This window comes from Balaenoptera physalus, assembly GCF_965194825.1.
Source record: "Balaenoptera physalus genome assembly, chromosome: 12".
Classification (NCBI taxonomy): Eukaryota; Metazoa; Chordata; class Mammalia; order Artiodactyla; family Balaenopteridae; genus Balaenoptera; species Balaenoptera physalus.
Window position 1 is genome coordinate 66,954,868 of NC_138897.1, and position 6,257 is coordinate 66,961,124.

At 50.0% G+C, this 6,257-nt stretch overlaps 1 long non-coding RNA gene across 1 annotated transcript in view; it reads left to right on the plus strand.

The window, feature by feature from the left end:
• The first annotated feature begins 1,435 nt into the window (after positions 1-1,435).
• LOC309639863 overlaps positions 1,436-6,257 on the plus strand; it is a 7,648-nt gene continuing 2,826 nt past the window's right edge. The window contains exon 1 of the long non-coding RNA XR_014251895.1: positions 1,436-6,257. This exon is cut by the window's right edge and continues 2,399 nt beyond it. This is a non-coding gene — a long non-coding RNA (uncharacterized lncRNA).

Genomic DNA, 6,257 nt, shown 5'->3' on the forward strand with positions numbered 1-6,257 from the left:
CTGCTGCTTCAGGTCCCAGGGGCCTCCCCTCTCCCTCTTCAGCTTCCTTTGCATTCCCTCTTCTCCAAACACAGGGTCGGCGTGAGCAATGGGACAGCTGATGGACCAGAGGACAACAGCTAGGCTCTTCCAGGTCACGCTCCTTACCTGCACATCGGAAAAGGGAGTGACAGCAGAGGGAAATTCCTAACTCCCTGCCTTTGCGTGTCGTTATAGCTGTTTCCCGGAGAGGGGTCCCTGCTTCCCTCTTTCAGACCCTCCTCATAGCCTCTGTGTGCAATCCTGGAGGAGCGCTATCTCTCCTCCACTCCATCCAGTTCAACCCCGTCCAGTCCAATTAACTGGAAACCAATCTGATCCGCACTGGGAGCCAGTCACCAGGGGCCATTTGTCTCTGCCTTCAAGAGCTCAATTAACTGCTGTAGTAACTTGTTACTATAGATTTACACATTGATTGTAGAAAACCCGAAAGCTCGAGCAAAGCACAAAAAATGAGAAAAAAAAATCACCTTTTATCACACTCAGAGATTCCACCTTGATAATTTTACTATGTACATGTAGGTGTGTATATAGTACATATACGCACACGTTCGGATTCTGTGTTTTAGTCACACGTTGCCTTGCATCTTGGTCTGTCTGGGTATTTATTCCCTGCTTTCCAGAGTCTGTGTCCCCATCAGCAGCTGCGGTGGACGGCAGCGGCGGCTGTTTCCCCCGTGAACGTGTTGAAAGGCTGATGCAGGAGTAAATCGTTACCTGTGCTCCGTTCATCTTACTTTATCTCCTGAGGCTGAGTCCACAGTAATACGAAGGACTCTATTTTCAGTCCCGGGCGTGTTGCCCGTCCACGGGACACCCGCCATCCCTCACGGCCTGGCTTGTTGGGAGGATCACCCTGGGCTCTGAGACAGAGGGTTAAGCAGAGCCGGGTCAGAGCACGCTCAGAAACGCAGTCCCTTTGCAGAGGGGCCCGGAGCCTCTCCCCAGGGGGCGGGCAGTTGAGAGAAGCCTTATCTGCCAGAGCAATCATCAGGAGAAGTTGTACGTTTTCTGCACTACAAAGGCGCTGCTTTCTTCTCTTTGGCCCTGACAGGCGCTCTGGAGATCAAGACAACTGTTGGCCACAGTTCTGAAAACTCCAGATAAAGGCTTTGATTTGTTAATTAAATTTTTGCTATCTGCATGTGATATCTCAGCCAAATTGTATCCGCTGCAGGAACAAGAAGAAAGTCCCTCACTTCAAAGGGGCGCCCACTCGGTGACCTGTAATTATGGAATTTACTGTGGGAGAAGCGCTGTCTGGGGCGCACCTGCCGCCCTAGCGCCCCGCACGCCGCCCCCAGGGACAGCGCTGGTCTGCGGGGGGCCAAGGTGCCTGGCTCCGCGCAAGCGCAGAGGGGCCGAGCGGGCACCTGCAGGCGCGTCGCCCGGCCCCGCCCACCGCGCGCGGCCCCGCCCACGCCAGTGCGCAATGAAGAGAACCGGCCTGTTTATTGACACGAGAGAGGGGGTCACACCCTGGCTGCTGGTTCCAGGCAGGTCTCTGCCCTTTCGTTCCCTGTGGGGCGGGGACTTCATTAAAGGATATTTAGGGGTCCCTATATTGGGGTGTTTCCCCGGGGGAGCACGCTCACCATTCAGCACTGGCGGCTTTTCACAGGAATGCAATCCAACGCTGCAAACCGTCTACAGGGCGGAGTAGTATCTACCGCGTGGGGTAGCTTCCCCTCTGCTGTAAGCAGAGCAGAGCCTGGTTTTGAGATTCCTTAAGCAATTCTGCAGGTCTTTCTGGTGGACTAACCCCAATGCAGGCTTTGGTTTGACTAGTTTTTAAAAATCTTCCTTCGTCTTTAGTTTTAAAATTCAAAGTTGGTACTGTAATTTTAAATATGATACAGAAAAAAAATCTCCCTTCAAGCCATTTAGGAAAGATGCACAAGTACAAACTGGTCAAAAAGTATGAAATTCAATTAAGAAAGCAATTTGGAATCTATACAGCTTTCACGGAATAGATTGGAGTGGATTCTTTCTCAGAGGGAAGGCCTGGTAGTTTTGACTCAGGGTGGGTCCCGTCATGACTGCAGAGCTGGTCTGCACGTAGCGAAGGTTCACACTGGGAAGAGGAAGTGGGGGAAGAAAAGAAACTGTCCAGTGACCACGTGCTGCATTAAAGGGTACAGTCTAACGTGAGACAAACAGATGTTGAGCTGTTGATCCGGGTCTGAAAATGCAGGCTTGCTGGTCATCAGGCGAGATCTGCCCTCTTCTCTCTCTCTCACCATCACCCCATCTGCTCCCGGGCTCTCTGCAGGGAACGAATCTGCTTTCGTTTGCTCTTGTATGGCTTCTTCTGAAAAGTGGCCTCTGGAGATCACCAGTGGACATTTCACCAAGAAGGATATTAGCGGTGTCAGCATGTTCTAACGCAGACCTTGTCACTCGAAGTAAGAACGTTTTTAGAAACCACAAACTCTTTGGTATCTCCTTGCCTGGCAGCCTAAAAGAGAAGACACAGCACCAGGTCAAGAACCACAGAATTTGCGGCAAGGAAGAGAACCAATGGAAAAGGCAGCAGCAGCACCGGGAAAGGTGTGTGTGTGTGTGTGTGTGTGTGTGTGCGTGTGTGTGTGATTGTGATATCATGACCCTCAATGTTTTATAGACCGAAGCTAAAGAATCTATTCTGGAACATTAAAATGGGTACCACTACTTCTAGCTTTCATTAACACTTACAGATGCCAGGCTCTATACTGAGTAAATTCTTCCCAACTATTTTCTCATTTAATCCTGACAGTAACTTTGTGAGTCAGATAATTTTATTGCCAATGAACAATAGGCTCACAAAGGTCAACTTCTAACAAGGTCACACTGTGCTAAGATTTGATCCCAGGTCTATGTCTGTACCGTTCTCTTCCATGTTACACTGTTCCCTAAGATGGAGAGAACAACCTTCATAAAGGTACCTGAATACTTTCTGAAATGATATAAGATAGAGGAGTAGCCAAGGCCACATTTGTCCAAATATTAGAAGACAGACACATGCTGTTATTTTTCAAATGAATTAACCTCATAATCCCAGGAATTTCTGCTCCTCTCCCTCAGATGATGATAATACTGTTTATAATTTGGCTGTAACTTCTGTGTCATTTATTTTGCGAAGTTCAAGGAATAGTAGGTAACTTCAGATTTTAAAAACAACAAAAATCAGAGAAGAAAGACTTCTTATAGGAATAAAGAGAAGACAACAACCTTAAATGCAAAGGCTTGAGAGGAAGATAAACATGCTTTTTTTCAAAATGTGCGTGAAGTCGAGAGACCACACATAAGAGAAATGAAGATTTTACTATAACATCTTCCCGTAATTGTTGGAACTAAGAGTGGCTTCCAAACAAAATATGGTAAAAGGTGCATCCAAGGTGCTTTGCATAATGAGCTTTATGTGTGGGTGAATCAGTGGTGGGTTAACTGACCACGCCTATTGTGAGTTTAACATAAATATTGTAATTTCGTTTGTGCAAAGGCTATCACTATTCTCTTACACACCAGCCTCCATGATTCAGTGAGAAGGAGGGCACACAGGCAAGGGCAAGGATGTCGGGGCTCTGCAGTGATGCTCTGTCTCTGAACACCGGAGAGGAGATGCTTCCTTCAGAGGAATTTTATGATTTGACTCCACCCAGTGAAGGGAACAGCTCTCTTTTCCTGAGCCCCCTTCCCTTCCAGCTGCCCCCCAAACAAATGTGAACAAAACAATCATAAGTGAGAACTGTCACGTCTGTGGGAGGTGCTTTTTGGAAAACGATCCAGTGTCCTGTATTCCTTTGTGGCGACTGAGAGGGGCATTAGTCACACACCCATGTTATTTCTGATTTATGACCTGACGTGACATTGTGGTTTAAGGGAATAAGGAATCGGAGCTGCTGCTGCATTAGGGTGTAAGTCCGAGGTGCGGAGATCCCCCGTCACATCTGGGGGCTCGGGGAGGTCTCAGCGTTGCCCAGTCATCTCCTGCCACGTGAGAAAAGAAGAATCCCCCCCCCCGGAAATCTGCCTTAACTGCTGCCATTCATGTTTCCTGAAACATCACGAACACTTTGGGGTTACTTGAAATGAGTTGGGTTTCGTATCTGTCCAACTGCTCAGAGATAACAGTGGGCAAATATGATTAAGATTCCAATCCTCCATAAGTCCTAGAAAATAGCATTAAAACTCCTTTGAAGTCTGTTTAGTCATCAGCCGTGAGAAGGGCCAGGGTGACAAATTAGGATCAATAGAGGGGCCTCGGGATCTGCATCAAAAGGCCTGACCACTACGGTCCCCTGTGCATGTCTCTGGGGTCTTCCACGGGGTGGTGTGAAGGTTCTAGTAAACACAGCAGTGGACCTTGCCTGGAGGCTGCTCCTCCCAGCTGCAGGGAGGCTGGAACCCACAGGGTGTGACGGACATCTCCCTGACTCGTTCTTCTCTTCTAGGGAGGAGGTCACGAAAACCGCGCACGTGCATTTTGACGGATCCTTTCAATCGCGTCAGGTTGGCATAAATGGACTAGAGGTGGCACAAAGCCCCTTTCCCTGGGGCTGGGGCAGCTCCTGTCTTCAGCCTTCATTTCTGACGACGGCAGGAGGCCGCCCACCGATCCCTGGGAGGCTGCCTTCCTGGGCCGCTGTGCGCGGAGGAAACTGCAAGCGTGGCTTCCTCCGAGCCTAAGAGAGCAGATCACAGCAAAGTGCGCCTGTGCAGGGCGGCCGGGGCAGAGCGGTTCTGAGCTTCAGGGAGAGAGGCTGGAACATGCACGCCGGGGAGGCGAGTTGAACGAGGCCTCCCCTGTGGACCAGAAGAGACCCAGGCCAGGTTCCACTGCTCTGTCTGCAGCCAGATATCTGGGTTGGAATCCCTGCCCTGCCACTTAGGGGCCTGGAGACCTTGGGCAAGGTCACTGATGCTCAGAGGGAGTCCCTTTCTGATAAAATGGGGCAGGTGATAGTGTCCGCTTCATGGTGCTTGTGAAGAGGATCAAATGAATTAATACATGTGTGTCCTTAGAAGACTCTCTGCTCTGTAGTTATCAGGGACGTGTTAGTTATTATCACTGGATGGAGGGGGAATCTTTTTCTCATGAGCTTTAAATATCTCCTTGGTGTGCCCTCTGGGCAATCTGAGAGACTTAGGGTGAAGCAGACTTCCATGGCCATCAGCCCAACACACCACCATTGTCCCCTCTGCGTTTGGAGGGACAATGCATGAACTGCAGAGGCATCACCTGCCCTTGATTCCGGCAGACGGGGCACTGCACGTAGGCAGATATGGCATGTGGAGTGCCTCCACCAGAGGGTCTGTGTGTGGACCCCGAGAAGCCGTCGGGACATGGCCCTGGGCTCTCCCTGGAGACTGTGAATCCACATCTTAGCTCTGCCACGTTCTAGCTGTGTCACCTGGCACTTTGCCAATCAGTGCTCCTGGCTCCTCACCAGGAAAAGAGGACTAATAAATGGTGCTTCCCTCCCAGGGCTGTTGGGGGGACTAAGTGCATTGGCACATCGTGTAAGACACTTAGAATAGTACCGTGTGTCCTACGCACCATGTGAGTGTTAACTCTCTCTACTATTCTTTTTATTAACAGAGAATAAGGACCCAGGTTCTCGGGGACACAGCCGCTGAATGCCAAATGGAAGAGTTGGTATACATTTCTTAATCAGCTAATAAGCATTTAAGAATACTGTGTCAGACACTCTGCTAGACCTTGGGGATGCAGAGGTGAAGAGGATTCTGGGCTTCAAGAAGCACAGGAGCTGGGGAGAGAGGGTAGACCCTACTTCACTGGGGGATGCTGAGGTGGTGCCTCCACAGCGAGCAGGTGGTGGCCAGGCAGGTAGGGCTGAGGGAACCACAGTGAAAATGATGGAAGCTGCAGCCGCGTGCGCTGGGGGCTGGGGAACAATGGCTGTTTGTTATGGCCAAAGCACAGAGCAGGTGTGGAGGGTGATGTTGAGGATGGAAAGAGAAAAGGGCCAGCTCATGGAGGACCTTTATGTCACGTGGAGTTTGACTTTGTATTGAGCCGATGGGAATTTTTTGGTGGAGTTGGGCATAGTTCAGAGGCAGAGAGCCTTGAGAATGCTGGGGACCAGGATGATTAAAGTAGGCATTAGCCTTTGACCATCTGAGACTGGAGAGCTACTTTTCAGCCCCTGAGTTCCCAGTTCTTAGGGGAGCCATTTTCCTGCCCCCTTGGAACCTGTGTGGCTATGTGACTTCTC